At 41.2% G+C, this 25,195-nt stretch overlaps 1 protein-coding gene across 8 annotated transcripts in view; it reads left to right on the forward strand.

The window, feature by feature from the left end:
- The window catches only part of TRERF1 (transcriptional regulating factor 1), a 98,752-nt gene that overhangs the window by 6,720 nt on the left and 66,837 nt on the right, over positions 1-25,195 (forward strand). For 5 of the 8 annotated variants that reach the window (XM_086878479.1, XM_086878482.1, XM_086878481.1 and 2 more), the window contains one exon: positions 21,805-21,860. The gene's annotated coding sequence lies outside the window, so the exon portion shown is untranslated. Of the gene's footprint in view, positions 1-17,539; positions 17,747-21,804; positions 21,861-25,195 lie in introns of those variants that run through there. The other 3 variants (XM_023922781.2, XM_023922782.2, XM_023922784.2) reach the window with 1 other exon arrangement.

The raw sequence follows: 25,195 nt of genomic DNA on the forward strand, positions 1-25,195 counted from the left end.
CTGCTGGTGGAGAAGATGTCCTAATGGAAGATGTTGTTAGTACCAGAAAAAAACAACCCCGACTAGTAAATAATGCTGTTCTTATTTTGCAAGGAGATTTGCTACCTATTTGCTCTTTGTGTGAAGTTAAAACTAGCATTGTTAGCAACAGTAGCAGTGTATTAAATAAAAAAAATGGATGCTGACAAGACTTTACATGGTTCACAATTATGAATACTTGGAAGACCCTACATAGCTAAACTGAACTTTCTTTTCCCTAAAATGCAGGCTGCCAAAGCCCTGAAGTATTTAAGATATTGACTTAAAAGTTTTGTAAACATAATCTCAATTGCTTCTTTTTTGGTCTGCCTCTTTTATTTTTTGTTTTATCCGGAACCTGGAAGCTGGGCTTACCTTGCAGAGAGGTGGTGGTGTTTGAGTTGGCCCCTTGCTGCTCTCAGCAAGGAGAGGGCTGCATGTTGCACTCTTTTTAGAGGCTGAAAGCATCTTCAGTGTCTCCTAGGCCACAGTGGGCCTTGAAATAACCGTGAGCTCTGTGGCCATTACCAAAGCTGAGCCTGTAGTCACCTGAACCACAAGTACACACCACTTACAGCTCAGTGCTGAACGCAACAGTTTTGTTCCTGCTTGTGCCACTAGTATATTTGGAGGGAAATGTGTGGAAGTAGTTCAGGTGTTAACTCACTAGCATGATTTTGGGGGATTTTTGGATTACCTTTCAAAAGCTTACTTTCAGTGTTGCAGAGGAACCCTTACGTGTCTTGATGAAACAAAAATAGTTAATGTTCAGCCACAGTGAGTGGTGCAGCTTTCCAATAGCACTGATGCTTTGGCCTGCCACACAGTTCAAATTCAAGCAAAGGTCTCCCATGTGATTGCTTGCATGTGTCCTCCTATCTCTGTTTTGGATCTGCAATTTCAGTATATGCTTCCAGAATGATTTTTTATTCATTTCCAATCATTCTTCAAAGATAACTGGCAAAAAACATCAGGCTGGTTGTGATTTTACAGCGGTAGAAGGTAGACAACTTTGATCTTGTTAAATTAATTTTCTTCATGTGTGGGCTGAGTGTGTAGTGAGCTGATTTAGTTTTTATTGATCACTGTAAAAACGTGAATTCAGCATCAGAGCAATGATAATAAACAAGTACTTGCAGTGATATTCTAATGAGTTCCTGGCAAAAATAAGGTGGAAAACCATCTCAGAGATTGAGCTTTAGTGGGGAGATGCTGAACCAGGATACTTTATTTGAAAGGGTTGAGCAAAGCTGTTTGAAGTTCTAACTCTGTCTGGCAACACATTTGCTGCGAGCAGGAGCATGCCAAACAGGGCAAGATGCAGTTTTTCGTGGAGGCATTTGAGTGTCAAAAATGGCATTCTTGCCTCTGTCTGGAACGGCTTTCACCCTCCTGATCATGCCAAGGTAAGACAGGCTGTAGGAACCAAGTATCTGCTTTGTTAGAAGGTGTCTCTGAGCACAAGCATTTTAGCACTAAGGACATTTCTGTCCCCATCCACAGGAATGCCCTGCAAACCATTGCCGTGTGTTTCAATAAGTCTGCATGGCAAAGCATCAGGTACTGAGCGGGGGAGTGGAGAGAGCTTTCTAAATTAGCAGGCAATTTATGTGTGGAGAAATGAGATTCATATTCATAATTATGTTAAACACATATTCTGAATATGGTAGGGGCATATCTCCATTTAAGGTGGCAGTAATTCCTCTAAGCCAAAATATTTGCAGAAGTATGGGCAGGCAAATTCTCTCTCATTCTTCCATTGATGCCGTGTTTCCAAGACTTGAAGAGGCTTCTCAGTTGTGATGGTGAACAGTGATTCTCTGTGGGTTTTTTTTGTCAGTTAAGCTTGTTTTATGCTGTCAGAGTTCAGTAAATTGGTATGTGAGCAGCATGGATCATAAGGAAAAAGTATTGCTGCTGTCTGTATGAGTTTGATAAAATTAGAAAATGAGAGGCAAAATTTTTCTCACGTGAGGAAAAGAAGGGTTTTTTAGGACTATGAAATTTTGAAAGAGATGGTTTTTAATAAACTTTAATACTTTTCTAAAGCTGCTGCTATTATAATGAAAGAGCATGAATAAGAGAATATGCCTTGCAGGTAAAACGAAAAAAGATTTCACCGTTTATATGCTTGAAAACCAAAGATACATTGCAGAGGATGAATTTTACAGTTCCTATATTGCTTGTAGTAAAAAGTTAGTCTTTGAAGTTGAAAACAACTTTAAAGAAATAATACACCTGAAAAGGGAGGTGCACAGAAAAAAGACATTGGATTAAGTACTGTTTTGTTAATGAAAAGAATGTAAGTTAAGCCAAATGCGGTTGCCTGCATAGTAAGGTAATGCTTAACATGAGTGGGAATGATAAAATAAAGCCTTAGCAGACTTTTATTTCAACGATTTCCAACTTTCAGAAGTTTTAATCTGGACATTGCATGCACATATATAAACGATAGACTAATACCACAGAATTGCTCTAATTTATGAAAGGAGCTGCACTTTGATGCTGGAAGTCTGTCAGCATACGATCCCTCGGCTAACTACTTGATCGTTAGTTAAAGTAGGGGTTCATTAAAATAACATGGGCTCATCTGATTTTAAAGGCCACCTCTCAGCCAGTAGGCAGTGGTCCAAAACTAATAAGGTTGCAGTGCAGTCGTTACATGGCAATGGCACATAGAGTACTACATAAAGCTGGCTGATGGGAAGGCTTCTGTTGGATTGCGTGCTCAGTGTGGGACCTGCTCTTTCAATTTTTAGTCATCTGTAGCAATGCCTGCTCTTACTATAGTTGGTTGAACTACCTGTGTGACTGAAAGAAGGAGCAAGGTTGGGTCTGCATATGACTGCAGCTCCTAGTTGTAGTTATTTTACTCTGTAAATACTTTTTTAAAAATAAATTTTACTCTGTGTTCTTCTAGTTGAAGTATCATAATTACAAAATGGATGATGGGCTTCAGTTATGTAAGGAAAATCCTTACATTTAAGTCCCACGCTATCCTTAGCATAAACAGCTTTTTTTTTTTTTTCTTTTTTTTTCTTTTTTTTTCCCCTTTCCAGGTAGAACTTTTACTTTCAGGTTATTTATGGAAAATCTGTACTGCTAATTATGTAAATTGCAAGAAACCAATAAAGAGAACAAAAGAGTGGGGCATCTTATTTTAGGCTTCAGCAAATGAAAAGTCATATGTGGCCATTAGAGCTATCTAGAATATGTACCTACATTGTTCTGCTACTGCTTTTGTTACCAACGAAACTTAAACTGGCCATTTCTCACAGGCTTTGTATGTTAGATTGCCAAATGTGGGAACCAGGAAGTTTTTCCAGTAGCAGGGTCAGCTTGTGCCCCCTGGAGAGCCCCTCCCTGCTGGGCTCCTTCCTTGCATACACAGAAGTTTCTTGCTGAAAGAAAATGTAGGGCTTTCTTTTTTTTGGTCTGTTTGTTTTTATGCTGTTGTGTAGGCAAACGTGCGTTTTCTTAGGGCAATCCTCTGCAAGAGCAGCAAGTTTTTGTACCTGCACCTTTCACTTGTTCAGGCAGTAAGAAGCTCTCCTTGAAAGGAGGAAAGGCAGATTTCAGACCTGCCTGCTGATCAGAGAGAGAGAGAGAGAGGAGAATAGAAGAAGTGGTGTTTGAGTGAATGAACAAACTTTCAAGCTGACTCAGTGATACACGTACAGGGTAGCTGTAAGGATTAGTCACCAATTTACAGTAAATCTGTGCGGTGTTTGGTGGGGATGTGTCTCTATGGAGCTGCACTTAGCAAGCTTTGTAGACTGAGAATGCAGGTAAATGTTATTTCCACAGTATTTTCCCAGTGAACAACAACAAAACAGTGAAACTCAAAGGCTTGTAAATTACTAAGCTGAAGGCAAAAATAATCTTTTGGCTATCTCATTGTGCTGCTATCTTCATCTGTGAAACTAGTAGGAAAATGAATAAATTATGCAACAACTTTTTTTTTACTATTTAGAAACCTGTGCTTACATGTTATTAATACTGTTCTACTCTGTTCTGTGCAGGTTGGTTTTATCTCGGGTTGCTTTTCTTTCAGTAGGTAGGTTTCAAGCTGCATTTGTGTAAAACACCAATTTACATGATTGCAACAGAATAACATTTACAAGGAAGGGTATTCATCTGTTGAAAACACTATTTTCATTTGCCAAACAGAAGTTTCAGGAAAATTACCCTGCAGGTTGAATTTTCTTATAAATGTTCTCAAGTTCTTAAATTATTTACTGGCATAATAGGTAAGCACGGCACTTACAGCAGAGTTTCTATTAAGAAGTTACTTTTTGTGGGGTGAAGAAGTGGGGGGCTTAATTTAAAAAGGTTATTATTTTTAAAAAATGGTAAAATTATTCTGCAGCATTTCCTGAATTACCCAAATTTAGTAAGTTTATTTTTTTTGGACTTTCAGATTGTTCTTTCAGCAGTTTCATCTCTTTGGCTGAAATTTTTCTGTTTGTTTGTTTGGAGGTGTTTTTAGGGGGGGTGTTTGTTTGGGGTATTTTTTTTGGTTTTTTGTTAGTTTAGCTGAGCATCTTTCATAATTCTAAGATCCCCTTTCTCTCTGATCTTCTGACCTGTTTTGCTTGGCTTGTTTAATCTGTCCTTAGAGAATAGTTCATTTCAGCCATAATCATACCAAAAAATCCTTCAGAGCTGCTAGAGCAAGATTTTTTTATATATACTTTGTTTAAAATTACTTCCTCCAAAATAAAAAACCCAAACCAAACATCTTGTTGAAGAGTGAGAACCAGACTCTGCTGGCACTGCTGGGTGGGACGGTGCTGAGGGTGCGTGCCTGTACAAGTGGTTTGGCTCACTGGTCTCCCAGCGAGCTGATCCTGTTGAGGGCTTTGAGTCTTCTGAAGAGCAGGAGTGAGGGCTGAAAGCATTATTAAGTTTTGGGGTTATCTCACACTGTTTATTTGAAATGGAAGCCAAACAATTTACATACCTCTGTATCTTGGATCTGGAAAAAAAAAAAGATTTTTTTTTTTTAAATTTTTTTTTTTTTCACTAGCCTATGTGTGGAAATGACATCACAGCTTACATCAGTCATGCTAAATTCAGAGGTTTTTTCTCCTCCCTGTTGGGTTATTAACTGAGCATTAGCTCTGTGCTGCGAGTCTTCCTTTGCTGACTGTGGCACATCGATAACTTAATCGGAAATGCTCTGACTTTTGTGCGACGAGGAGAACTGAAGATCTGGTGTAAAGCCTTTCGAAACTGGTGGGAATGTAGCTCATTTCCTTGCTGTGCGTGCTGCCAGACTGGGTGGCCCCCTAATGCCATGGTGTTCCCAGGATCCCTGCTGCAGCGGAAGCAACCAAAGGACGGCACTGTGCCTTTTGGCACTTCTGGTGACCAGGTCAGGAGTTTGCTGTGGCACATGGTTGGGTAGGTTATGTCCCCATAGCCCTACAGGTCAAAACCTGCCTGCCCTTGTGAGACTGAGTAGGTTTTGAACTAAAGCTCTTGCGTTGTGGCTGAATGTCCCACGTGCAAAGCTGAGCTCTGTGTCAGGGAGTAGAGAGCTCCTCATCACTACCAGAAATCCCCAGGTTTAGGAGCTACCCTTCTGGGGTTGATGTAGGGCTGCAGCTGTGGCAAAATGTGAAACGGAGGCATGGGGGTTTCCTGTGAGAGCCTGAGGACCTGGGAGGAGGGAAACAGAAATCAAATTAAAGTTGACATTTTGAAAAGTTGATTGCTGTGTTTTTTAATCATAAAGCAATTTTTAAAGTAAGTCACTTCCCAGAGGAAAAATAAATACATTAAGAAAAGGGAGAAATGTGATGTTTAATTTGTGCATTTGAGTGCAGCAGATTTGGTAGCGAGCTGGTGGTGGTACCAATGTGCACGGAGACAAAGCAAAGGGATAAGCATTGTTCTATCTCTCCTGCTGAATTTCCAGCCATAATGTCCTATATGTACAGCATTGTAATTTATCTTTACTATTTTGGGAGGGCTGAGGCTATGGGGATGGGACTCATCCCAATAACTTAAAAAAAACCACCAAAAATAAGTGAAACAAATTCATCTGACACTCTGGTGGATGTGGAGAGATTTCCCTGCTTGTCGCATGTTTCAATCAGCGGCCCTCTGCCCAGGAGAAAGGCAAGGAGGCCTCCAGGTACTTACAGCAGGAAGACTTGCAGGAGCAGCTTTGGATTCTGCTCATTGCATGCAGAAGTTACGGATAGCCCTTCGCACACTCTGTATTTTTTTACGTCTCTTTTTCTGCCGTAGTCAAGAGCAAGGGGATGCAGGAGGAAGGGCTGAGGGATGTGGTGGGAGGGCATGTGTTGGTGTGACCCTCGTGTTTGAGTGGTCATGCTCACATGTGCCATGGAGCTGGTGCAATTACTTGTCTCTTTCAGAGCTTGCAAGGAGCACTTCATTGCTGCATTGCTTATTTGTATGGCCATATGCTATTTTTTTTCCTTACATATGTTCTCTGATAATTGTCAGTAGCAGGTGCCTGCGAGCCAAGGCAGAGCTGTATTTAAAAATCAGATGCTTAATGAGATTAAAGAATTGTGTGAGTTAAGCACCAGCAAAAAGGCCAGGTTGAAAGCATTGTCCTCTGAAGGTCGTGTTCCTTGCAGAGCAGCAGCATGGCTGGTAGCAGAGCTTTCAGCTCCACCATCCACTTGTAGAGATGTGACCTTTAAGAACTAGTCAGGAGGTCTAGTTTTGGGTTTTTATATGTGGTTTGGCTAAATCAGGGAAAACACAGAGTCCCTTCTGATGTGTGTACCAGCCTCCAGAAACAGAATTGGACATGTGTTGCATCCCTGCTTGGTGACTTGGGTGGTATAGGGCTGGTTGGAGATGTGACATGAAATCACTAGTCTGGCAGACTCCCACTCTTTGAACCTGCCTTTCCCTGTGTTTGTCAAGCATCCTGAGCTGTTCAGGTTGCATAACTGGTCCCCATGGATCATTGCTGTGATAGTAATTGATGATGCTGAATCTCCGTCCATCATCTGAGAAACAGCCATCTGGGGAGACTTGAAGTCGCTCTGGACTTGGAATGATGCTGCTGTGTCCACTGAAAATCATTTTGGGGCATTGCATGACCAGAATCCCCCAGTATCCATGATATTGCTGTCACATCATCTTTACATCTTCACAAATAGCTCTCTGAATTACCGCTCCTTCTGTGTTTCAGCTGGGGGAAACTTAGAGCTGGGTGTAACAGATGTCTAAGTGGCCAACAAGTCAGAAGTACCTTATATTTCAAAGTGTCACGAAAGACATAATGCCCCTAACATTCTTTTGTGGGGGGATTGTTAGTTTGGGGGTTTTTTTTATTCATTTCTGGTAAAGAACTAGTAAAATATAGAGCACATATGGAAATGGCAGACGTTGTTGGGTTTTTGATTTTTTTTTGTTGTCCTTGTTTCTAAAATTAAGCACACAGGAGTTTGTGAGATCTTGCAAAGAATTTAAATCATATTGCACAGTCATGTGTTCAAGGAATCTTTTTAATCTAGTCACATAGTGAACGGATCCAAATTTTAAAAAATACGGGGCAGTAAGGAGAGATAACCTAAACAGAATAGAGACAAAAAGCTGCTAAATATTTTTGACTGTACTTACCTAGTTTAGTTTGCTGCCAGTATTCTGTTTCCTTTTTGTTTGGTTGTCCTTCATGTTCTTCTTATGTGAGAAAGAAACCTCTGGTATGAGCTGTTCTGCTTATCCCTTGCATAATGCTGGCAACTGAGAATTGGATCACACGACTTAAAGTAGGTCTGTCTCTGTGTCAGAAAACTAACAGTTTCTCCTTCCTGTGGGTGGGCACCCATGCACAGGGGTAGTAAGCTCTTATTCTACCATGGCTTGTTTCTGTAGTATGTTTCTGAGCTGGATTGTAGGAGGAGTGATCTCGCAGCTTGACCACAAGTGCACTTGGCAGTGCTCACATGGGCAGAGCTGGTTGCAGAATTTGGGTCAGCGGGACAGTATCCTGGTGAGCTGTCTGGCACAGGACCCTCTAAGACTGACTAATTGTATTAATTTACCCTCATTCATGCTATATATACAGTAAAAAAATAATTTTCTTGGATGTTCTTACTTCTGCATCTGCAGAACGTCGACCTTGGACTACTACAGAATCTTTGAAATAATTTTGATGGCGTGTCCTACATGGCTTCAGCACACGAGCAGCTCAAGTCAGACACACTGAAATTTAGGCTTTGTAACTGAAAGAGATGTACAGCACATCATACAACTGTATGTGACGTTGTTTTACCAGTTTCTCATGGTAAATTTAATGAGGAAGTCTTGGGAGGTATATGTGTGTATATATATATATATGCATGTATAAGGCAGATTTGAAAGCAGTGAACACAGGCATATATGCATTGTGCTGTAATTGTTTTCTCGTGGGGGTTTTATTATTTTTGTCCCTTTCACAAACTGTGAACCTTTAATTTTTTGTGTGCTGTTCTTTGGCCCTCTCTGCTAGAGAGGCTCAATCTATCATGTTAAAAGAAATCAATAAAAAGTCTAGAGGTTTATTTATAAAGTAGAGCATAGAGAGAGGGTGCAAAAATTCCATTAAAATGGCAGTTTAGCACTAGCTACATCTCCTTGGGACTAAACTCCAATATTTTAAACTATTAAAATTGTTACAAGAGTGCTTTTAAAGTACCACAAATCACAGTAAAGCTTTCTAGCTGAAACTTGCCTTTATATAGTGCACTAGAGTTTAGCTTATACATGTTTTTGGAGTGTCTGATGCTGCCCTCAAACACCATTTTAGCATCCATTTTAGAGCTTTATTATAGTTAATAATCTTACAGGTTTATCCTCAAGGGGAAATATGTGAATGTAAGAAGTCAGAATTTATTTTCACTCAGAAATGTGAGTGTATGTATGTCTTTGTGCAGATGCAAATCTGAGCAAATTAATTATTTCTGAGAAGTCTATAGGCTTCTTACGAAATTCGTCAGGATTGCCTGGCTTGGCACATACTGCTTGGTTACAGGAACTTATAAATTCTATGCTGTGGGCTATTTTATGACATGGCAGTTTTCACCAGTGATGTGATGGTCATCTACTTCATCTTTTCTGTCCAAAGAAATAAATGTGTCTGTGTGCTCATAAATACGAAGCTGGAAAGTTTATGGGATAGTGTCTGTGCTGAACCTCTCAAATATCAGAAGCAGTGTATCTGGAGTGTAAGCTTTGCCTCCATTCAACATGCTTTTGAATTTTTTTTTAATAGCTGAAGAAGTTTGAACTTGAAACTGTTGAGTTTAAAATGCAAATGGCACTGTATAGCTTTGTGTTGTACCATCTTCTATCGTGGGATAAAATTGTTCCTAGTGGAAACACCCTTTATTTATTTGCAAAAATACCCAGAAAAAAAAAAGGCGAGCTCTTATTTGGGCCAAAAGTAGGCTTCTCCTTCTCCAGGAGACAATGCAGGCTTTTGGAGAGCATGGCTCTTGGTAGGGACCATGGAAGCAGGCTACGTCAATGAGCATGGCAGAAGGCAAATGAGAAACTCCACCGAACATTTGTGCAAACCTATGCACCCTGTCACGCAGTCATGTCTGTACCTACGCCTTAATAACACAATTCATTCCTGCAGTGTTCATCATTTTTCCTTTTCTTACTGATCCACTGTCTAGTTTTAGCTTACTTCTTGATGTTGATTGCGAATATTTTCCTCTTTCCTTGCTATGTGGAGTAGCGATCCCAGCAAGCTTAAAAACAGCAAATCTGGTAACAGTACCCTTTCACTGTTAATACACGTCTGAAGTTTCAGAAAAAAGGCTCTAACCTGTGTAGCTTGTATGGTGGAGATGCTAAAGGGAAACCACTAAAGCTTACTTTGCTAAGCACAGACAGCTAAAATCTTTTCTGTAAGGTGTTTCTCAGTGTGGCAGAGGAAAGCCTCTAGTTGTGTTGTACAGCCCTGAGCGTAAGTGATGGTTAGCATCTCTGCTTTTGAAAAAAAATAAGCAAGTGCTGTTAACGAGGATAAAGCAGAAGAGCATCATTCAGGAAAATGGAGTTTCCCATGAAGTCTGAAGTCAGCAGCCCACTGAAAATGGGATTGCAGGTGAGTTAGGTTTGGCCAAATTGTGTTTGCTGCCAGCTAAGGTTGTCTTCCCAACTCTTCTCTTCTGCTGGGGGGGCTCCTCCTCCTTCTGCTTCCTCCCCTTGGGCTTGCTGAGGCCTGTTGGCTCCCTTGCCTCTTCGGTGGTGCTGGGAAGTGCCACAGTGTCCAGGCCTGTGCCAAACACTGTGATGTAAGGAGGGGAGTCTAGTGAGAGGTGTGGGAAGAGACAAATGAGAGAAGGCAGCACAACCCAGAGCGTTAAGCTGCAGCCTTTGGAAGGCATTTGTGAAGTCAAGATGCTGCAGCGATGTGGAGGCTGCCTGAGATCATTTAAGAAGTATGATGTCCTTGAAGAGAAATGAGCGTCTTCTCCTCTCACTGTGCCATACTCACAGAGCAGGCTCTGATTCCCTGGTAGGCAGAGCAGCTGGTCATCAGACTTTGAATATCCTATAGTTCAGGCCACTAGTTTCCATTTCTCCCCCTTCCTCCCAGTGATGGACATGTCCTCAGTCTAGCAGGATGTTTGTCTCCTTGCCTGCAACACTGACCTTTTGCAGATGGTAGTAAAAGAATCCTTATGGAGTGTTGGCGGTTGTCGGTGCTGTCCTTCAGGAGAGTGGTGCACCTTCAAGGTGCACACGGAGCTGGCTGTGAGCAGCTGGTACACACTTTGTGTAACAGGTTAAATCTCTTGGATTGAATTGCTTCTACTTCTAAAAGTTCCTTTTAAGGGAAAGAGCGCTGCTTTTAGCCATCTGCTTTTGGGGTGAGTCTGGTCATTCATTGGCGTCTGGGTCACAGTCTTTGTGCTGGGGTTGGGGCGTCAGCCAGCTCCTAAAGAAAGCCCCCAGTCCACCTAGCAAGATTTTCCTATTGGAGCAATTTGGGGCACTTTCCTCATTGTCCCATTTTCCCCATTGGGGGTGGGGGGTGGTGTGAAGCCATTTTTGTGAGTTTGCCACAGTGAGGAGGTGGTGTGTTTTAGGATATTGTGATGACCTTGCTGAGTCAAACAGCTATCCTGGAAAGGATTGTCCTCCTGCAAGTGTGATCCTTTTTACTTTGAGGTCTGGCTGTTGTAAGAGCGGCTCTCTTGAGACACTTAAGTCGCTATTTAGCCAAACTGGCAAAACTATGTGTCTTTGGCTTTTTGGAAAAACTGTGGAGTTTTCCCCACCAGGTCTGTTGGTCTTACCCTTTCTCAAGATGATGTGGGAATGCCTGCACTGGCCCTCCCCTGTGCTTGGGGTTGAGCCCACAGTAGGTGAGGGAGGACTCTCAGCTTTTCTGATGCTTATGGCAGAAGAGAGGAAGTGGTAGATACCAATCTTGCCCTCTCACACAGCCTTCCACACCCATCTTGCTGGTGGCCACCCAAACTGTCCCCTAGAGATGCTGCCCTACCATGACTAATTTCCTGGCTTTTAATTTGAAAATGCAGTTATCAAAGTTATGCCAAGTTCCAGCTTTTATTGTATATGAAAACCTAGAAAGCATGCTTCTGGGAAGAGATGTTGGAGATTGGTTGGGTATTTCTGGTCATTGGAAAACAGGAAGGGGATTAGTCAGTGTTGAGGGTTTGAATAATTTAGTTGGTGTACCTTGATTTCAAAATCAAGACTAAGTGCACTGGAAGTAGTAGATGCAAAGTCTGTCAGGTACAAAGACTAATCAAGGCTGTGATTGTTAAAGATTTATATTGTGACTTGTAATGCCATAAAAGCTGAATTGAATGATTGGTGAGAAAATCAACCTGTGTGATAAACAGGTTATCTTTCTTCTGCTGTTTATACAAATACTTTTGTTTGTAGTATTTTGTGTACATCAGTATTTAATGACTGTGCACATTAGACATAACTGTTAGTTAAACTTCTTGGGAAATATTTTAACTAATAGATGTACAAGCATGTGAATCTAGTAAATTCTTTATGCATTGTTTTCCCAGCTATAAAAATGTTCCAGTTAAGGGAAATAATTTTTCTTAGTAAGTAAATATTACTCTTAAGGAGAAGACTTTGTATTTTCTTTTGTGTTTTTCCTTTGGGATATGTGTGTGTGTTTTAAAGAAGAGTGTTAAGTGAATAAAAATCCTTGCTTGAAGTATTGGTGAGTTGATAATGCAAGATCAGTTATTTGTATTACTTATATGGTCATTTGTTTAAAAACAAACAAATTTTAATATCCATTTAATGTATATAAACAATTACAGATGCTGTGAAAGACAAAGCAGAGAGTAGAATAACAGAAGTAAGCTTTAAATGTAGATGCCCTGAATTAGCTGAGATGCCTGGGGAAGCAAATTTAGAAAACCAGGTATTGAGATGGCTTCTTTCTTTATTTGAGCAATTCAATTGTCAGAAATTGTCTAGAAGGAATTTTTTATGGCTTGTACAGTTTCAATATCTGAAAACCGTTTTTACCAGATTTTGCATTTATTGGTGGAGCTATAAATAAATGCAGAATAATTTTGCTGGTCTTCATGGAGTTTTTGCAAATCAGTATCAGCCCAACAGCTCTCAGGGTCTGGCCTCACTTCCTCCTTGGCTGGAAGAGTCAACCCATTTCTTAAAAACTGTGGCAAAACTAGCTGGGGCATTAATCTTAGACAAACTGTTTAATTAGGGGCTTTTTTGTTTTGTTTTTAATTAAAAAGATATCTTTTTCAGACAGACAGTTTCCTGGGAATGCTGGGACAAACAGTTAGCTAAACAGTTTCCCATTACCAGTCTTAGTCCCAGTGTTTGAAAAAACAAAATACAACATCCCCCACCGCCCCAGCCTCTGAGAAGCCCACCAGCCAGCCAGCCTTCACTCTCCAGGGGCCACGCCAGCCTGAGCACCTCTGAGCGAAATGTGAAGTACAGAAAATGTAGCAGTTTGGTAAATGAAGTAAAGGGGAAAGTGAAGTTCTCACTGTCTCAGTGTGGAAATCAAGAGAGAAATAACAGGGTTGTCTGTAGGTTAGCCTAAAAATCAAGGTTGGGAAGCTCCTTGGATAGTCTGAATTCAGCTTTTTTGCAAGCAACTGCTTTTAGATTGCCTGGCTCTTTAGGAATTGGTTGCTAAATTTTAATTTTAGCAAAAAATGAGTCAGCCAGTTACCTAAAATAACATTTTTATTAATGCCTTGCCCCAGTGTAAAACATTTGGAGTTTACAAAAAAAAAACAACCCACTTTTTTTCTGGATTTCTTCTGTCTTTAAAATTGTCTCTATGATCTGACAGCAGGCTGTGAAATGGTTGTGACATTCACTATCTTGACTTAAGCCCTGTATCAAGACTCCATGCCAGGGAGTGCAGTCATGCGATAAGCAGAGTAGTGAAACACGTCTTAATTGCTGCATACTCCACTTAGTTGCTTTCTGGGGCCTTTTCTTCATGTGCTTTTGCAGGATCAGGACCACGAATTAGCTTCTTCTTACACTGCTTGTGACCCTTGACTGAACAGGGGAAAGAAAAGATAGACTGTGTACTCACAGAGACATAGCAAATAAAAGGACAGTTCACCTTTTATTTTACCTTCTGGAAGTGCAACTTTTATTGAATTGCTGTTAGGGGAGGCTTGGTGAGATGTAAAGTGGACTTGTCCTGACTTCCTCCAGTGATCCCAGCACTGCAGTGCTGTGGTGCCTGTCTTGTGTTTTCTTGGGTTAAGAAAAGTGAAGCGAGGCAGCAGGAAGCAAGGATGTAAACTTCTCAGAAGCAGCAGGAAAATAATGACATCACTGTTTTTTCAAACTTTGAGCAATCTTAAAGTTCTAGAGCCATTTTCATCATCTCTATTTCATGAGGAAAATTGTGTATTTTTGAAAGCTCTTGATGTGATCATATTCTTAACTTTTTATAGTGCTGGCATTTACAGACATGGCAACTGCTTTGAAATAGTGTTTCTTTTATTACAGACCTGATTAGTTGGGAGGGAATGGGAACTAGAAATTTTTATAACAAGTACTGGCAGTATCTCAACCCCCCCTTTAAATATCTTCCGCTTTTATTTCTTTTTATTTCAAGTCATTATGTGAGGTGCATGTTATCCACTGAAATAGGAAGGACATGAGGCAGTTAGAATTCAGCATTCTTGTGAAGTAATCTGTTCCAGCAAAAAAAGGCTGTGAAATTTTTAATAAAAAGTAAGGAAAAAAGTTCTGAAAGTTTCTGACTCTGGAAACCCACTTTTTTCTTCTTAAGATTTTACTTGTTGGTGTAATTCTTTAAGGAGGTTGGACTGCTTTTGAAAAAAATGATGCTGAATGAATATCATGGGATAACACAGAAGCCTTTGTAGGATATTCACTGACCTACCTAAGAAACCCAAGAGAGATAATTACAACCTTTGGTAGTCTACATGTAAATGCATTTTGCAAGCGATTTTCCATGCAAAAAATGCAAATCAGTTGCATTGTGGAATCTGAACTGTAAAAGAGATGCCTATTTCAGGCAATTTTTGATGAGTTCCAGATTTAAAAAAAATAAAATTTTGGCATATTAAATTATTAGGCATCTTCACTAAGGAAGATGTAAGGAAGATTTATGGTGCAATGAAATACTTCTGCAACCTAATTTAGAACTTGACAAATCTGGTTTTATAGGGTTGAATTATAAGGGATACCTCATTACTTGTGGGGAAAACTTCTTCTACTATTATTTGTGATGCCCTGGTCTTCTCTTTGGTTGGGCTGTGCTCTGTAGGAGCGGCTGTGAGCAAGATGTCTCAGCTGATCCTTTTTCAAGTGAGCTGTGCAGGATGAAGTCATAATTAAAGATCACATCCTGGCAGACCTTTCTTACCACATGTGGTTGCTGATTTCAAGTTAAATGGTGTTCAGTCCTCATTGCTCCTCTCGGTCAGAAATGTAGTTTTTCTTAAAAGCACAGAATTGTACTTCATTGTCCGATATTCCTTACTGATAGCGAGTATCATATACTGTATATACAGTATCAGTGGTTACAGAAAATTTTGCTACACCAAAATTACATGTGTGCTGCTTTTTTTTTTATCCTCTGTTCCTTTCTTCTGCATGCAGGCCTCTTGATTGCACAAGGGCATGCTTTGAGCTTAAAGTAAGAGGCAGCTTATGTGGAGTATGACCTGGCATTATGGCTTGCCCAGCACATAGAGAACATTAAAAAAAATCCCATTATTTTTTCAGTTTAGGAAGTCTATGAAAAATTTGGGGTAGCTAATATTTTGCTCCTCTTTGGAGACCACTGACTGTATTCTTACAGTGCTGTTTATATGTTCTCAGCTGAGAAAAAAATCTGGAATCTAAGTTTGTGCATTCAGCTAAACTGAAGAAGAAGTTTTACCTGGAAATAGTATTTCTTTGTAGGATAATAGTTTCTTGTGTGCATTGTTTCCCCCTAAAACTGACATGCAGAGTGATTGATCCTAAGCAAATTGCACACACGTGTAACTACAGCCATCTATGTGTACAGCAGCATGTAAGAAAGGAAAACAAAACCACAGGCTTTGAGTTCAAAAAATAAATCTTTTGAGGACCTTCTCTCCTCATTTCTGTGAGAAAGAAATCTCAGCTTCTCCTGATGCTGTGGATCCACAAGTGTGCTTTCTGAGGTGATGTACCTGCCTCATGGGAGGAGTAAGGCATTGCTGGATGGCTTACGTGGTCAGGTATGTAGCAGAGGAAGTGTTTACATTTAGGAGACTCTCATATTGAATACTTAAATGACTTTCTGGTAAGCACAGCTTCAAAAGTTTAAGGAGAGTAGCAGTTTGGTGTGTGTTGAATGTTCACTATGTTATGCACTTAGCTTCAACTATAAACCATTTGCTGAGTTTTAGTGACTATGATGTTTAGTCTTTGTCCACCCCCCCGCCCCCCATTTAGACATTAGTAGCCAAGTGTTTTGCCTCTGTATGTAGCCTTAAGTTGCACTTTTTTCTCATGTAGTCATCAGATCAAATTATTTATAAAATGAGGACATCCTTTTGGACTTCATGTGTAAACAGTCTTAAATATGCACACAGGCAGAGAGATTCTTTTCTGTTTATCCACAGTTGAAGGCTAAACATTAATAAATGCTAACATTAAATAGTGGGGTTTTTCCCCCCTCCTTGTTTTCACTGGAGTTTTCCCTTTAAGGTTCAGATTCCTCCTCTAGATTACCCAAAGAACTTTCCCCTTGCCCTTGATCAAGATGCTGGTTGCAGTATGTCTCTGCTACTGTGATCATTGTGAGCTAGAGTAAGCAAGTGGTTCCTCTGGAGTGGTTCCTGCTGGACAGGAATTGTAATAATTAAATAATTTAAATATTTAAAACCACGTCTGCAATGCTGGCACGTGTGTTTGAGAGTAGGATCTACTGTCTTCAGGCAATATGGTGACTCCAGAACTCTTAATTCTGGAATTAGTGGTGAGAACTGGAAACATGCCACCAACTCACCAGAGTACCATCTGAAATTTCCTTGGAGCCAGGTTGGTCTTGGCCTTGGCTTATTTCTAAGATACCTCAACAGACAACAAATTTGTGGTATGTATTTGGGGTTGATGGGGAAGGATTCTCAATAAAGATGAGAGGTGGATGGTGTCTCAAACTGTTGCAACAGAGAGACTCTCATTTTGCTCTCTCTGCTTTTTTGAATATGTTTTGCTGGAGTCCTGGAAGGTGCCCATCCAAGAGGTTGCCTTCAGCTGGAGGGGGAGATGGAAAAGCAAGCTGTAAAATGGGGTTTGAGAAATGTGCCTCTTGCATAGTGTTTAAGGTACCTACTGCTGCCAGGGTAATTTCATTTGTGTGTTTGTTTCAGCTTTTTGGCTTTTGTTTTAACAAAACTTGAAACGTCCTCTTAGCCAATGACAGCAAGGTTTGCAAATCAAAACCAAATCTGAGCATAGCACTACACTTGAGTGAGCTGTGCTAATCTAAGACAAGCTTCTGTTTCCTGCTTGGAGCTTCTACCCCATGCTCTCGTTTGGCACATGTACAGCACTGACAGGCACCTTTGAGGCACAGATCAGTTAAAGAAGTGTCTGTGGTGGCAACTGCTCCAAGCTCAGTATTTCATGTGCTGTTTGGCTACCTACTCATGGTTAGGAAGTAGGTCTTTGGAGTCATGTAGGCTGGAGGAGAGTCATACATTTGTGAATTAACACCTGTAATGGAGTGGTGTCAGGTCCTTTTTGTATTCTTATGGTTAGACAAAAAGCTTAATCTGCCAATGAAAGTATTTCCCATAAGAACTCAGTGCATGCCCTGTGTGAGCAGAATATTTCAGCCAGTGAATATGTTGAACTGACAGAGTCCTGCATAGCCCAGCACTGTGGTTTGCATAAAAGCAGCCCCTTGAAGACCCCGTGGTCTCACGTTCTATCAGCAACTCTGTGACTGACTTTCACTTTCCCTACAGTAGGAGAAGAGATAGAGAAGAGAATTTGCCATCAGTTTTCTCTCTCTGCATTTTTCCAGACAGTTTGGCCTCAACAAATTGTACAGCCTCCCTCTTGTCTGCGTGGGAGAGTACAGACTGCTGCTGGCGGCAAGGAGAGATTAACATTCATCTGTTCTCTCCCCGCTCGCTTTTCCATCCCGTGGGCATGGGAGACTTATGAATGTTCCGCTCCTTTGGGGTGTGTTTCTACCGACTGCCCTGATGGGAAGACCACAGAGACGCCGGTAAGGTTGTGCAAGTTTCACATTGCTGATTAAACAGGCACATGAGGAAGTCAAATGTAGTGTTTCCCTAGAAGAGGTCAGAGAGGAAGATGGAAGGACTGCCATAAGCCTTAGGTTGCTCGCTTGCTCAGACATCTCCTTTTCCAGAGTCTGTGCTCACTGAAGGCTTCATGCAAAGTCTGCCTCCTTGCTTGGGTCTTCCATGAAAAGTGTGTTTTGACACACTTTGAAAAGTCTGTTCCAAGCAGAGATACTAACTTCTTTGATGTTTACTCTCTGTTTTAATGTTGCACTTATAGCCAGAAAATCTGATGGGGAATATGGGGAAAGAAATGATGGGAGGGGTTCGTTTATTTCTGAGGGGTTTTTTAAGGAATTTTTTTTTTTATGTAGAAGTTGAAGTTGATACTGTATAAATGTGTACAGTAACAGTACACAGCAATGGTTGGTAACATTCAGATGTAAGATGAGGAGTTTTACTTTCACTTTGAGGCATTGTGAGGGACCAGGAAAGGTTTTGCAAACTCGTCTTTCTGAATGACCCTGCTGCAAGGGGAGCTCTCAGCTGCCGTTGTCCTTTGGTACCCATTTGCCCTACCTAGGAGTCAGGTACCATGGTGGGTTCACACCATGAAGAATTATGTATCTGCTTGCTCCTGCTTCCCTCTGCACGACACCAGCCTGCCTGTGCAGGAACAGCAAGGGCCTCATTGTTTCCAGCATCTTATGCTGCTGCCAAATTAAGGGGTCTCTCTCAAGTAAGAGCCAGATATCCTTTCTCCTGCTGCTCCCTGTCCCAAACAGGGAGTGGTTGATAGTCAGCATTTACTAATTTTGCACTGTGGAAGGTTTGTTCTTGATGAAATGGAGTTGGGAGGTCTTGCTCCTTCTTCACTTAGTAGTTCCTGCAGGAGAGGGGGCAGTAGGCTTCTTGCCATCATTTCCAGTGCTAGCCACTGCCTAGTGGGATGTGGTGAGCCAAGTGCCACCGCCACTGGCCTGGAGGTGATGGAGCTGCCAGTATGGACAGAAGTTGTGGGAGCTGCAGAATCTGGAGATTACGGGTGGGCAGCCAGCACCTTGCATGAGGTGGTGTAAGTGTACAAATGTGGGAATTTTTTGAACAGTACAGTGAGCATTTTACCTGGGGTAACTTGTGTATTGCTTACAGTGGCAGGGAATTTCTACAGAGCTTGTTTGAACTTCTGAAAGGATGTTGCTAACAGGTATCGAGTGTAGTGAGGTCAGTACAAGAAGAACAAAACCTCCCATTCAGATAAAAGCAGGGAAGGGGAAATACTGCCACGTGTGGGACTGCTTCAGGCTGAACTGATCCATGCAGCAATTTGTGCAGCTCTACAGAAACGTACTATGGGTTTGAGCTTCCCAGCTTAGACAGGTCTATGTTCATGTTCCAGGCTTTGGGAAAGCAGGAACGTCACCATCTGTGTCCTACTTCATTTGAAAAAGAAAATTAAAAAAAAAAATCTTGAATGCCAGCCATCTGCTGATACTGCATCCAAACTTTATCGCGGTATCTGGGGGCAGAGGAGGAAGATAGTTTCTTAGGGAGAGGCACCGTTCAGAGAGAAAGAGCAGCCTGTACCTGGGGTGCTCCTGGATCCAGAAACCATCAGAGGAGCATGTGCAGGATGGCTTGGCATCTCAGTCCAGCCACTTCCTGGAATACCGAAACAGTCTAGCCTAGAGAGAGTAAATCTGTGTCCCATCCTGCCGACAGTCTGCAACACTTGGTTTATGGGTTATTAAGAGCAGATTTGAGCATTTCTGTGAAGTGGATGCCCAGTGATGGATGGTTAAGGGCCACCATATTGATGTTTGACACAGAAAGATACGTCACTTTTTTCCTTGTAGCCTGGTCATCGGGCATAATGTCGTTTCAGAAATATATTGGGTTGTGGTTTTCTACAGGCTGCCTATGAAAATAGGCCCACAGTCTCAGTGGGAGCTAATATGGGCCCCTGGCTGGACACAGAGCAAGAGCAGACTTGCTTCTCTTGAATTCTTATAACAGATCTTCCCCAGCAAATGCCCACTGAATTTCGATTTGGTTACGAAGGTGCTTTTTCTGAAGTCAGTATGTCATTTTTCTATGTTGTATTCTCTTCTCTGTATTACATCAGTTGAGTGCTGCTTCTGTGCTGGTGGCTCTGTGTGAATGTGAACACAAGGCAGTAGACAGTTAAAAAAAAATCCATTAATTAAAATATTTACATTGGAAGCTGCAAAACATTTACTCTTTGTGTAAAACAAACTTCCCCATTGTTCTTGTATGATTGCTACAGTTGCTCTGAAAATAGCCAGGAAGAGGTTGTGCTCTGAGGAATTTTACTGGGTTAGCAGGGGACTAGGAGGGTAGGGATTCTGAAGTGGGCTCTTGGTCAGTGGCTGTCTTTTGTTCAAATCTTTCTGTAATGTGGACAGAAGATCTTTTTTTCCTCAGGAAAAAACAAAAAAACTAACCAAACAAATAAAAAAAACCCAAAACAAACCTATAGTGGTGTAACTGTTGTCATTATTCTGACAATGCAAAAAAAATTAACGATCATCAGTAGAATCTGAGAAAATTGTATTTACAGGATGAAAGGTTTATTTTTTAGCACTTAGTGTGTACTAGTGTACACTTAGGGGGAAAAAGGAGGCACCCCAGAGCTGGCAGTGTGGACCCTGGCTGGGGACCCACATGCCACCATCCCATTTTGCTGGTGGGGGAATGGCAGTGCAGCATGGTGAATGATGTCACCTCTGCCTGGCACTGAGCACCTGTGGGTGCCTGCTGGGGTCTGTTGTCATCCTGGCTACAGCTGCTTGGTGTTGAAAGAAAACCAAGTGAGGGGGTGTACCTGTTTTTTTACTTTAGGCACAGGCATACCTTTAATAGCACCACTACAGGAGAGGTAGGCAAACATGAAAACTGTTTGCTTCAAATCTTTAATTTCTGCTGTATCTCCCCCAGGTAACTGGATTGAAAAATCAAGCATTTTTTATTAGGTTTTTTAGTAGTATTCTCTTGTGTGCCCTTTCACCATTGCACATTTCTGACATTTTCCACTCTGGCACGGGACTAACAGGCTTCTGGGCTTTGTGGGCAGGACACTGAAGGGGCTAAAAGAGTGTGAAGGGATTGGTTTGGTTGTTTTTTTAGGTTCTTGATTCACACTTCTCACTCTAGGCAGACTCTTAGAGATTTTCAGGTTGCCAGATGGAGGTCTCTCTTCTGCCCTAGTGACTCATGGGCTGGCTGGATTGCAGGTCATGTCGTCTCTTCTTAACAGTGCCGTGGCAAAGTGTTTGTTCAAGCCTGAGTCTATCCAGACTGTAAATTTTATTAACAATTTTAAGGTTGCAGATTTGTTGGTCAGGTGTGTGGTATTCTTTCCTCTGATTCCAAGACTGTGTCATATTTACCTATATTATAAAAATACCTTTATTGCTTTGAAAGGTTGGTCTGTAAAGGAGTTAGAAAATTAAATGTACTTGACTGGAGTAGGCATCATTTAAACTTGAGATGAGAGTTTTGTTCCATCCGTTTCTTGCATGCTTTACTGTTTCTTAAGAGAGGCTGCATGCTGACAGTTTCTTGGCCTGGAGATAAAAAGTGCTGCTTACCCAGGTTTGATAGTCTGATGGAAAATTGTCTCCACAATGTATAACACCACTGGGATTATTTCTAGCCATTACTGTTGGTCTCATTTTACAACTGTTCACATTATGTAATTTGATGCTCATTTAATTTAATGAGAGGATGCTGCAGACTTACTTATGACTCTGCAGGACAGTCTGTGTGCTTTGGCCACCTCTCTTAGCCCTGCCATAGGAGGAAGAGCATGCTTCTTACAGGACATGTTACAACATCTTTAATACCTTTATTATCCACGCTTCCCAGATTGCTGGCAATGGGAGGGCGACTTGCCTGGGGTGTAGATTATACTGGAATGGCAAGAGAAGTTTAACCTTTTTTTTTTTTTTTAACTGCTTATTAGACTTGTGTTATAAGGTTATCAGGAGGTATTAATGGGCTTTTCCTTTTGTTGCAGATGGAATTTCATGAATTGCTGTATTTTGAATAGGACGAAGAGATGTGTCTCATAAGGTAAGAGAGAGGGTAAGATAAACATGTTCCTACACAAAACTGTCACACTATTTGGTTTTTTGGGTTGAGCATAATTTTTTTCCCCCTGGCAGAGCCCTGCAAATAATTGTGATAATTATTTTTAAGTTAAATCTGCCTCTAAGCTTCTGAGCAGAGACCATCTCTGTTCCATACAGCTTCTGACCAGTTCTTTCTCCTGGTGAACTGATGTACAAAGGCCAGAAGACAAAATGGGATGCCCTTGCAGACACAGGGGTTAGCAAGATAGTCATGCTATTATTTTACAGCTTTTTTCTTTTTAAGTAACAGAGGATGTAGAGAAGTGTTGCTTTAGTTTTGAGATGTTGCCTCCCCCCACATCCCCACCCCAGGTATTTAAAAGTTCAAAAGATCTTCAAGCTGTTTCAACTTCTACACTTCAAAACTTGTTTTTCTTGTTGCAGTATTTTCAAATTTGGACTGCTTTTTTATCAGTACAGAGCATATATAAGTAGAAATGTTCTAGATTTGAGTTTGAAATTAATATTTGCTGTCACTATGTGCTGAAGGAAGCTGCAAGTTTGCTGACTTTTTAAAATTTATCTTCTAATGGCATTTTTAAATGGTAGTGTTTAGGTGGATACCATTTTCTTTTTGGTTTCTCCTTTAGAATTTTCCGCTGTTAGAGAGGAGTAGGTGTCGCTAAAACTCTTAGGAGTTGGGAGAACCATATTCAAACAAAAAACAGCCAAGCATAAAAGTGGTATTACCTAGGGATTGTCACTGTCTTTCAATGTACAATTCACAGTGCAACTATACAGCTCTATCACTTGTTTGTTTGATTTTTGTCTCACCCTTCTTCCTGAGTTCTGTACCGTTTACAGGCTTCAAAAATCCCTCAAAAATTCTTTTTGGCTCTTTGTTGGAAAATGTCATGGAAACAGCTAAATGCATGATGCCATTATGTGAGGATCAGGACTAAATTATTTTTTCCTTGGATTCAGACTTTTAGCTCTTGTAGAAGCTCTTGAGTTTTCTTGGTTTGTCAGGGGTTTATTTGTTATTTTTTCATATAAGTTTTATTTTCCAAGTAGAGTTAGCCTTTGGAGGGTGGCTGCTCAGGCAAGAGCTGAAAACTTTGGATGACTCTTAGCACTGTGTGGTGTATGCAAGATTCAAGCCACTTGGTGGCTGCCTGGCTTGTTTGGTTTTTTGCAAGTGTTAGACATTTTGTCCACTCATACCACCCTCTTTGATGCTACTGTTGGATCATGTTATGAATATTTTATCTAAAGGCTTGCTCTCTACACGAAGGTGGTCTTGTATGTTGGCAAAACCCAGCTCTGCAGGTGAGAGAGCTTGCAGTGTTACACAGAGCACCTCGCGTGCATAACTCGTTTGTTATGTAAACAAGCTGCTTCACTTGCACGTGTTCCAACCAGTCCTCCTATACTCCAAGAATGGGTAATTAAAATTGTTTTCAGGTCTTCTTAGAGTTTTCAGGCAACTTGCACTGGCACCCCTCTGCATCACCCTGTCGCACGGTGCCAGCGGTGCTGCTGTGGCTGGAGGCCAAGCGGTGCCCACTGTGGCACTGCCACTCTGTGCTCTTGTTGAAAAGAAGCATAGCCAGAATGGGACAGGTAGAAGTGCTCATGTTCAGGCAGCTTTGTTCAGATTCAGTTCATTGAGAAGTCTGTTTGTCCAGTGTCAAAGCAATGCTGGGGACTTCGGTGTGCGTCAGCAATTGGGACTGGACAATTTGGTGAGACAACAATTTAGTTACTCAGCTGCTAGTATTTCCTGAAGACATTATTCTCATGTATTATATATGTATTATATAGTGTACATATATTACACTGTTTAATTTTATGTACTGCTCTCTTCTGTGGAGTAAATATTGACAAATCTGTGTGCTGTAGCATGGGCAGCTCTTGTAGCAGAGCTCCTGATTACTGTTATACTCTCTCTCTCAGGACAATTTCACTCTCCTCTTGTCTCGTAAAACAACCACTGAGGAGGCTATGTTTCTAGCAAGTTTTGCAACTTGAGGCCATGACACCTCCTCTTACCACTGCTTTACTGCCAGCCCCGGCCACGTGCAAATTGTAGGGTAGATCCCAGCAACTGGACTGGCATTAAGGTGAGATTCTGTGATGAAGAAGTAGCACTTTCCAGTGGCTGTTGGCTTTCACCTCTAAATTAAATACTCTGTCCTCATTTTGTATGATATCTTCTCAGTAAAATTCAATTCTAAGCTAGGAATGGGTGTATCTTGCTCCCCTTTCTCTGAGAGGGCTTTGTTCATCCTTTCCCCAGCAGCCTGGGCTGGAGAAATGCTACTGTCCCACTCCTGGTCCTCCTGTGTTGCAAGAGGTGTCTGTTCTGGTCATGTTCCTTCTCAAGGCTGCAGGTGTCACTCATTCTTTCAGCTATCCCTAACTTCTGAAGATGTCGTCAGTGTTACGTCACTTACTTCATTTTTTAACCTTCTGTTCCCTTTCTGGATTCTCTCTCCTCATTTACATTTGTATTTTCATCCTTCCAGACAGTCATCTGGATTCTGCCCCAAACATGCACTCATGTCTTGACTGTGCCTCCTATCAATGCTTTTCCTCGGTTACTTAGTCTGCGTGGGTATTTCCTGACCCATTCCCTTCTGTTTCTTCTTCTGCAGGAGTCAGTCATATTTCTTGCTGCCCTTGCAATTAAAGGGGTTTAGATCCCATTTAAAGCAGCAATAGATGGTCCAGTCTGTGCAGAAATAATCTTGTTTTAATGCTAGCCATGGTGGCTTCCTTGTAATGGCTGGCTTTTGGCATCTGTTCTACTGATTACGTGGCGGGGTAGAATAAAAAAAATGAATAATAGCTCTTTTGATATTCCTGAAGCCTAGTGATGAAATTATGGGACTTGGCAAGCTTGCAGCAGTGTTGATGGGTCTCAGACCTCTCACCCAGTATTTTCTTTTCCTTCTCCCATATTTCCCTGTGTCTTTATCTTGCTCCAAGCAACCCAGAGTCCTTGTGAATTGCAAGTCCGGTTTCGCATGAGGTCTGCCCGATAGCTCAGATTATAAATATAAAATCATTCTATAAGGCCTAATCTATTTTCGGAGGTACGCTTATGAGATAAAAATTACTTTGATCGCTGAAACAGCATTGTGTCATTTTTGAGAGGAAATGACAAGAAAAAAGTAACTGTTATCAGGCCTATTTTCACCCACTGTTAGCTTAGACCTGGCAAATGGTGTCTGCAAGGTCTCTTGTCTTAACAGTTCCAAATTAGGTTGCCAATTAATACCGACTATCTAAAAAGCACTAGGTTGATGTATATTCTATTATTAATAGCTGTTA

The sequence above is a fragment of the Cyanistes caeruleus genome, chromosome 2, assembly GCF_971803275.1.
Source record: "Cyanistes caeruleus chromosome 2, bCyaCae1.hap1.1, whole genome shotgun sequence".
Classification (NCBI taxonomy): domain Eukaryota; kingdom Metazoa; phylum Chordata; class Aves; order Passeriformes; family Paridae; genus Cyanistes; species Cyanistes caeruleus.